Consider the following 9,653-nt stretch of genomic DNA (forward strand, 5'->3'; position numbering starts at 1 on the left):
TGTTTAACCATCTCTTGGTATTATTATGTATTAATTATGTAATTGGCTATCCATTATCGAGCCGGGAACCCTTCTTGTCAACTCAAAATTCTTCCACGAACATCTTTTTGTATATTACAAGGGAAGCCATCAATACCACAGACCCTGAATGATTTATTCATTCCATTCACTTAACCACTTCCTTTGTTTTGTATCATTTGTAACCTCGGGAAACCTCGTATTGCGCTCTCTCCTAAAGTAGAGCAGAGTTGACAACATCCATTCAAACAACTGTTGAAGAACTGCAAAACATTCTCGCATGAAACTATTAGCATCGTCTAAACAGCTCTCTACTATTCACAGTTATTATCTCTCCAGTGTTGAGCACTCATTCATTTAGTTAGTTTCTGAAGTGTATAGATGGGGAGATAGATTCATAGATAAATCACAAAATATACTTAATAAATATTCTGTAAGCAAAATGAAGTTGAATTTGTGAAGGTGGCTAAGTTCATTCTGCAGTATAGAAAATGAAAGTGTGAGTGGAAAACAATGTATTGAAAACTAATTGAACACTACAACAGAAAGACAAATAAGACATATACATTTTTAGATGATATAATTAAGAAATATGTAAATAATGGGTTTAACACATGAAGTATGTCTGGAATGACTGATTACGAACTTAAAGAGTTATACTTAATGATGATATGGGAGGAGAAATACGAACAATTGTCCATTTGATAGGAAGAACAGGAACAGCAGTGACATGAGAACTGTAATGAGTTATTCTGATTGCACATTTATTAACGAAGAAACACATACATATAGCATGAGACACACATGCTTATGTTTATACATATTTACGGCAGTTTACACCAGAACCGGCATACACAAAAATAAACATTCAGGCAATCTCGAAGAGGTAGTTGAGAGTCTGTTGACAAGATAAGAACTAAAATCTGTAAGTGTTTGTCCGAAACTTCAGATCTTTTCATCTTACGCCACAGAAATTAGCCCCTTGGAACCTTAAGATCCTTTATATTTTAATCTGTTATTAATTTCCTTCCCGCCTTGTACTCTTTCTCCTTACTTGTGTTCTCTGTTCTCAATATAATCTCCTTCAATAGTCGCGGTTTCTGTTGCCGATGCTGTTTCTGTTGTTGTTGTTGTTGTTGTTGTTGTTGTTGTTGTTGTTATTGTTTTACCCCAGATTAGTCTTAAAGGTTTTCCGTCGGTTTGTCTTGCTTTTGTTCGTACGAGGAGTGCTTAAAAGATCTATGTATTAAGGGTATCGTGAAAGATCTGGTTGAAGGTCCAACCTTCTGAGTTATTTTACAGGGCTCAGAAAAGCTGAAGAACCGCTGCAATAAGTGTGTGAATCTGAGAGATGAATATGTTGAATAAAATCATAAATGACTGATCTTTCTGCATTTTCTTTTACCCAAAGCCAGGAACTTTTCAGCAGCTCCTCGTGCACACACACACACACACACACACACACACACATATATATATATATATATATATATATATATATACAACCAAACTTGACCCATAATCTCAATAAACTAGTAATAGTGTCCGTCTGATCCGAGTCACTCGACGGCCCTTCCTCAGAAAATGTTTGTTAGGAGTTACAAACGAAGCTTATAGCTTTGTTACTGAAAGATAAATAAAATATTATTACATTACACGGAACCTTCCAACATCACTCGATCATTGATAACATTCACTACATCTACAACTCTTCAATGCTTTTATATTAAATTGCGATTGCTTGAGGCCGAATAGAAAATTGTCCAGTTCACATAATCATCCGTCTCTGAATTGATTTCATTTGATTTCACTCAGAGCCAGAGGTTCATTCCAATGTACTTTTCAGTTCAACACATAATGTATATATTTCATTGAATAATTTCAGTGAGTTCCCGGAGATGTTGTAGTAATCACCTTTATATAGGTTTTTAGATTATTTCATAGCTGGAAGTCAAAATATAATTTCCAAGATTAGCTTTCACAATTTGTTTATTATTTGTTAGATCAGTTTACCATATTAGTTCCATGAAATATTTATGCTATTACTACACATGAGTAGCAATAAACATTTCTAAAAGTAGGACAATGCTAACTGTTCTCATCAATTTCAGTATGTCACTGGTGCTTATTTTGGCAACTTTAGAACATAAGGAAATACAAGAACTCTACTATCCTACTGACATCAAATAACATTCCTTCACAACAATAGGATGTCTACTAAGGCACAATCCCGTATCCGTATCACTCTTTTTGTCTCCAGACAATTGTTGAATCCTATTCTATAAGAAATCTATAGAGATAAACTTAAAAGTGTATACACCGCACTGCTTATTCGAGGTAAGACACAATATTGACTTATAAAACCTTTATATACTTGGTAGAATATTATGGTAACTAAACGAAATATCTTGTCCTTGCCAGCAATTAATATATGCGTACCAGTTACTATGGATGTGTTTAATAGGTAAATTGGTCTATCCAGTAGTGTTACACCACTAAAATTAGTGGATATTTAAGCAATGTGATCGTGGATAATTGATGGGTTGATTGTGGTGCTGATGAAAGAGCAATAACTCTAGAAATATGTATATTCGTCCATTGTCTATTTTTTCTATCCTTGATCCTTCTGTTTATTTAGACGTATTCGCTTCCTAAACATCTTAACTTGCAGTGGTAGCTCTGAATTCTATATCGACTTGTAAACTTATAGTATACTTGTTAATATATTATAGTTGAAAAACGAATACTGTATCCTTACCAGCAATTAAATGTGAAAGTATTGACTTTCTTTAGATTCTCACGCGACCACGAGGAAACATATGCATCTGGTGGATGAAACGAAGGTTTGAAGTATTCACACATGATGGAAATGTAGTCTATCTTTGAAAATTTAAAATTGTACAGCAATTTTCTCATATTTTTCAAACAATAACTGAGTATGGTATTTAGGTATAGAGGTATACGAGATCATGTTTGTGGGGAAGTATAACTAGGATGCACCAGTGTCCTGTCGGCTTAGAAATAATGAGGGTATATGGCGTGGTGGTTTTAGTGAGGTCTACCTTCTCCTCACTAAAAAAAAATGAAGATTTATCTTCAACCAGAGATAAAGGATTGGAATTTATGCTCATGAAGCTCTGGAAATCCATAACTCTTCAGATTTTGATACCAAGAAATTCCTAATTCACCACTCACGGCATTATTAAAGCTTGAGCAATAAATCTCTCTTCTTCAAAGTACACAGGATTTATCTTCCTCAGAACCAGCATAAACCATTAGGTATAAGTTCAGTTAGACATACATGAGTGGATACTAGGAAGTAAAGAATATCACCCTTCAAATTTATCGATATTAACAACATCTGCCCATGAAAAGATGTTGGTATTATTCTCTTTAATCTTTTCTTTACTTTTTCCATACGAATGCATTAACACATAATATTTAAATTCAAATTCTAGCTTCGTCTGCAATATTCTTAAACCTCATTTCTTGTCCTGAACTTTTCCACGTTTAATTAGGAATATAATCACCCGTGCATCTACGTTTTATCTGCTTGTACATTCCTTTTACAAGCTGTAAAAAAAAAATCATTAATGTGACAAGACATTAAAAGTATAAATGGTAAAACAAAATTTAATTTTCTTTTTACAAAATGTTCAAAGTATTGTAAAAAAGAAAAAGTAAATTTATTAATTGATGTAAAGTAAATTATATAAAAATGTCAACGATGAATTCCAGACGAAGGCGAAAACGCCAAGATAGCAGCAGTAGCTGAATTAAATAAGGCCGCTCAAAGAGAGGTGAAAGAGGTGCAGCAATTATGAGGCGAGCGCTTTGAGGCAAAAGAAGCCTGAACACGTTCACACTTTTTAGAAACTATGAAGACTCACTCTAACTTCCATAGATTAGGCATTAGATTCACTTGACGCCAGTCATATAAAGAAAGCAACAGACGGACAGATAATTGATGCTTTTCATATTTTCTTGAATCTTGTGATGATATTTGATAGTTTTTGCCCTGTACTCTGCTGCTTTTGTCGCATCCAGACATGATGATCGAGAGGTGACTGATAGAAAAACGAGCGGAAGAATAACCCACTGCTCCATCTTCCGCAGGACATTTTCGTGTAATTCATTTTCATTCATTTGAACAATTTTGCCATGTTTATTTATCTCTATATGTTCGATATCATCAGACTCCGGATTTAATTCCACAACCTATTATAAGAAGCATGAAAATTAAAGTATGCCAACGATATTCGTTATTAAAAATATTGGTGCCTATTTTCATGAGATTAAAAACGCCATTTTGAATAACTAGTTCATTTATTGTCAATTTCTTTTTACATTATATTATAAATTTTTTACATTATATTGTAAAATATAATTATAGTCATAAATAATATTAGATCTGAAGCTGATGTCCAAGATTAGTTTACATGCATCCAAGGAACACAAAAAAAACATGTAAAAGATAATGACAAGGAAAGAGATTTTTTAAAATCTTCGAAAAAAAAACAAACTAGGGAATGTATAGAATAACCAGAAGAATCTACAAAAACTAGCTTATCTAGTCAAAAATATTAGTAAAATTCTAAGCTATGACAATTTCTTAGAGGAAAATAATTAAACCAGGTTGTTGTTTTTTTTTTGTTTTTTTTTTCAAGAGAATCTGGTAAAAGAAATGAAATAAGTAACAAATTAAAGGAAAATCACTGAGATACCGAACCTATGGTTTTATTCATGTATACATTCTCAGACAATAGGGAAAAACTGTCCGCTAATGTTAGCAATATGTTGGACTTGCAGATATTTAATAAAAGACGCAGTCAGGTACAGAAAGAGAAGACTCTATAGTAAAAAAGTCTTTTTAGAAGCAACTTGCAACTACAGAGTTTCGGGTTCAGTCACACACTGCGCAGCACCCTCAGTTGACTGATATCTTGTGAAGTAATTTGTATGAAATACCGTATATTTATCACTTAAAAAACAAAAGCAAAAAAAAAAGAAAGAAATTTGAAGGAATTGGAAACAAAAACAAGTGGTGTGGTAAAAATTGGAAAAGCTATTGAGCTTGGGGCAGAATCTTAATCTCTACAATTAAAATAAAATTTTTGAAAAACAAAATAATGAAAGAAAATTGAATGGGGAGCGTATCTGATAAATCTAGGAACTTATTCCACTTTTGAATTGTTTATACTCAGTAACTACTTGTAGAGGCCATCAATACTTTCTTTGGCTACTACTGTTCACTTTGTGTATATATATATATATATATATATATATATATATATATATATATACGTGTGTTTGTGCGTGTGTATATGTGCGTACCCCCCCCCGCGCGTGTGTGTGTGCAAGTACATAAAGGCGTAATTACAATTTGGTACCCCATCGATCACCCTCGTATCTGACCTTTTTTTGCCTCATAACTATACTTCAAAGTTTTGATGGGATGATTCCTCTCATCGAGATTTTTCACTAAAACTTAAACTGAGCAAATTATTTTTTTAAACTAACAGAAAACGGATGCTTAAAGACAGCAGGTGTTACACTTATTCCAATTTAGCCCCATTTTTGCTATAATTTTCTTATGCTTATTATATCAATTTTGCTGCAGATTTTAGAATTAGATTTCACTCATTGAAATTCTCCACTTAAATTTTCTTTTATATGCCTCTGATATATGATGTTAAATATATAAGTTAAATACAACACCAGACGGTTTTCCCCTTCCAATTCGGCAATTTTCGTAATTCCCACATCTATGAATTTGATGCTTGCTATTAATAAAGTTTCCTAAACATACCCGAATCTTTAATTAAAAATATTCATTGGGAGAATCATAAGTTCTATACAAGCATTTTGAGCATCCCCACTCACCAGTTTTAATTAGTGACACTTTAAAACACAAGATTTTGAAGTTCAGGTTTATATCTGGTCTTCTAGATAATCCCTGGTTACCTTTTTTTTTCAAGGGTTTTTCTAACGATGAAACCTCGGTCATATACACATCAACATTCTAAAATACTAAATTAATTTGTCTAATTAGAACTTAGGAAAACTATCCTTATTTCATCGAACCCAAAATGGTAAAAGCCAAAGTTCACCTCGCCGGGACTGGAACTCAAAACACCAGGAGCCGGACAAAATGCTGCTAAGAATTTTGTCTGATGCTCTAACGGTTTTCTTCCAGCCTACTGCCTTGGTTTCAGTACTGTAAATACCGCAAGCTTACATTTCTAAATTCTAACGTATCTGCTCAGATTTTATAGAATTTTCTTGAAGAATGCAGCATTTAAGCGCACACGAAATTTGGCCTGGTTAAGAAAAGATTTGAAGAAAGCTACAGAATGATAAAATAAACCAGCAAACATTTTATGACACGGGCTTTCTTTGATTTTAGGAGTGTGTTCTCTGGATTCAGAATGTTGTTTTGGGATCCCACTAACCCTCTATACGACTCTGCCATAGTGATATGCCAACTAAAACAATACGATGGTATTTTTATTTTCCCATTCTATTTTTATTTTTGGAACTGTTTGCTGTCGTATACGAACCACACAAGTTATGCCAATCTAATGAGCTCTTTCATCTATTATTTTCGACCTGGTATACTTCCAACACCCTAACTATTTCTAGGTGTTACCTACTTTTTAATTCTCCATTTATCTTAGATACGTATAGAGGTCAGTATGAATTCAACACTCTTTTTGTGTAGATCTATCACGCTTTGCAAGATGCTGAATATTTAGACTGGCTGCAATTGAAATTATTTTTTTTCTTTTGACCTAATTTTGTAATAAATAACTGGTTTATTCGCCTCCTTTAATTTTTATTGAAACCGTTTTTATTCATGAACTTCTTCACGTAAAAGTCTTACTTTAGCAAGTCACACACACACACACACACACACACTTATTAGGAGAGAGAGTGAGAGAGAGAAACAAAGAGAGAGAAAGAGAGAGAGAAAGAGAGAGAGAGAAAAGAGGGGAAAGGGAGACAGAGAGAGAGAGAAAGGAATCAGACAGAGGTATGAATATCTGTACAAGGAATTGCGTTGAGGGAAGCTCTAAAGTCGATTTCTTATACGTTTTCGGAGATTTGATCCGAATCATAATCTCTAATACAGGAGCAGAGACAAAGTTAAAATAACTCCAGTGTTCAAGTTGTATTTATTTTATTGACTCCAGAAAGATGAATAATAGAATAAATACTGGTTTGATTTGAACGCAGAATGCATAGATATGCACTAAGTACTACATTAAAATGTTTCAATTCTTACTGATTCTGCAAATCCCACCCACGCTCTCCATTTGCTCATAATACCGATTTTTGTTTTAACGTAGAGACATGTCCTCCGATTTCGAGATTGGGAATAGTTGATTATATCGAGCATTGCACACGACAGTATTTTATTTCATCGACACCGTTAAAATTTAAACATATAATCTAAAGGGAAGTATCAAAAGTATTGCAAAATATTTGTCTGATGCCCAACCAATTTCCACAACCCATCATCGTCCTGTTCATCACAAAGTTGACCTTACTAAAACATAAAAGCAACTCTTTCTTATTATGTAATACACTATATGTCTAAAGGGTTCAGGATCCAATCACGAGGAAAAGGATTAATACAGCAGTCAGGATTACGACAGCGGGGTATTTCGATATTGATACGTGCTTCCATACATACATATGTCTGCGTATGAGTGTGTGTGTATATATATGTGTATATAAATATATATATATATATATATATATATATACTCTTTTATTTTTATTCGGTTCAATCATGCGGTTGTGGTCATGCTGGAGACCACCGTGGTCTTTCAGATTTCTCAGTCTGGTGTGTTCACATCACCACTCCTGTACGTGTCTTTATCCCAGCTGTTGGCGCATTTGGTGTATAAGTGAGTTTCATTCCGCTGCTCTTCTCTGTACTTTATGTTGGACAGCTGGTTCATCAGGTATTGTGGAGAGGAGAATGTTTAGTTCCTTTTTGAGGGAAACTACTTCCACCTTATGAATTATATATATATATAAATATACATACATACATTACTAAATACATATTTAAATGTGTGCGGGTGTGAGTATATATGTATGTGTGTATGTGTATATAAATATATACACAAGTATGTATGTATGCGTGTATACGCACATATTCATACACAGACATGCGTGCACACATATATATATGCATATATACACATACATTCATACATATGTAAGTGTGTATATATGTTTGTGAGTATATATATGTGTATGTATGCAAGCGTGTATGAATAATATGTCTATTTATCTTTGTGTATGGGCATGTAAATTGATGTGTCGACTTACGTTTTAGTCCCTAAGCTCAACTGAAAATAGAAATCAATAAATAATTAGTAGACCAAAATAATCATTGGAGTCGATATAATTTACTAAAACTTATGAAGGCTGTGCCAAAGTCCAGTGACTGCAAACAGTAAAAAGAATGAGAGAAAAAGAATTTCCAAACTCACGCTTTTGCCTCTAGAATTTATTGGAAACCTCTTATTGAGATCATTTTGGTAAAGTCTTTTCGATAACCATAACCGTTTGATAACAATAAGCAGACGACCTAGATAACAATATCGTGATATTTGTTTCAAACAAGCAAATAAATCTTATTTCATTTGAATCCTTTAGCATTTAAACCGGCCATATCCAGCCCAAACATGCAACTTGTTTTATGTTCTTGCCAGCCAGATCCAGCCTATCACACTCTTTAATGCTATTATAAAATATACAATCACGTCGTTATAATTTCGAAGCGGCAAAATATTGCATGATTAATTAAAAACAATATGAAGGTGCATTGATCAGTGATTAAAGCGACGGGCTCACAATCATGAAGTAGTGAGTTCGATTCCCAGACCGCGCTGTGCATTGTGTTCTTGAGCAAGACACTTTATTTCACGTTGCTCCCGTTCACTCCGCTATAGAAATGAGTTGCGACATCAGAGGTGCCAAGCTGTATCGGCCTTTGGCTTCGATAACGTCGGTAGCGTGAAGAGGGAAGGCTGGTATGCATGGGCAACAGTTTGTCTTCCATAAACAATCTTGCCCAGACTTGTGCCTCGGAGGGGAACATTCTAGGTGCAATCCCATGGTCATTCATGACCGAAGGCGGTCTTTACCCTTTTTAATTAAAAACAATGTGAATGAAAGAGCATTACATTTGATAGAAAAATCTGAACGCTAAAAGGTCAAACAAAGTGTTTGTGTCCCACGGATAGTATTATATGTGATCATAATAAATGGCTTCCATCTTATTTGTTTCATATGAGTGAAACATGCCACTTGACATAAATGGTGCTAAGAATGTTATCTTGTCAGGACTGCTGTTAGCGTTGCCGTATGCCTTTCATCTACAGTTGAAAATTCTCATCATATTTATTACTCATTGCCCCTCCAATTCTGTTCCCATCGGAACGGTATATCACAGACTATAGTAACCACTTCAAGTGAGGCCATTGTAAAAAAGAATGTATGAATCATTACATCCGGATTGAGAAAAATGTGGTTAAAAAAATAGCAACCACACACACATACGCGCACGCACACACACACACACACACACACACACACACACACACACACACACACAC

The 9,653-nt window shown here is 34.2% G+C and overlaps 1 long non-coding RNA gene across 1 annotated transcript; it reads right to left on the reverse strand.

Moving 5' to 3' along the window:
- Positions 1-2,784: 2,784 nt before the first annotated feature.
- On the reverse strand, positions 2,785-8,647 carry LOC128248045 (uncharacterized). The gene is made up of 3 exons (XR_008264318.1): positions 8,526-8,647; positions 3,909-4,236; positions 2,785-2,843 (listed from the first exon to the last, which is right to left on the reverse strand). It is a non-coding gene; the product is annotated as an uncharacterized LOC128248045 (long non-coding RNA).
- Between the last annotated feature and the right edge of the window lie 1,006 nt (positions 8,648-9,653).

This window comes from Octopus bimaculoides, chromosome 6, assembly GCF_001194135.2.
Source record: "Octopus bimaculoides isolate UCB-OBI-ISO-001 chromosome 6, ASM119413v2, whole genome shotgun sequence".
Taxonomy (NCBI): domain Eukaryota; kingdom Metazoa; phylum Mollusca; class Cephalopoda; order Octopoda; family Octopodidae; genus Octopus; species Octopus bimaculoides.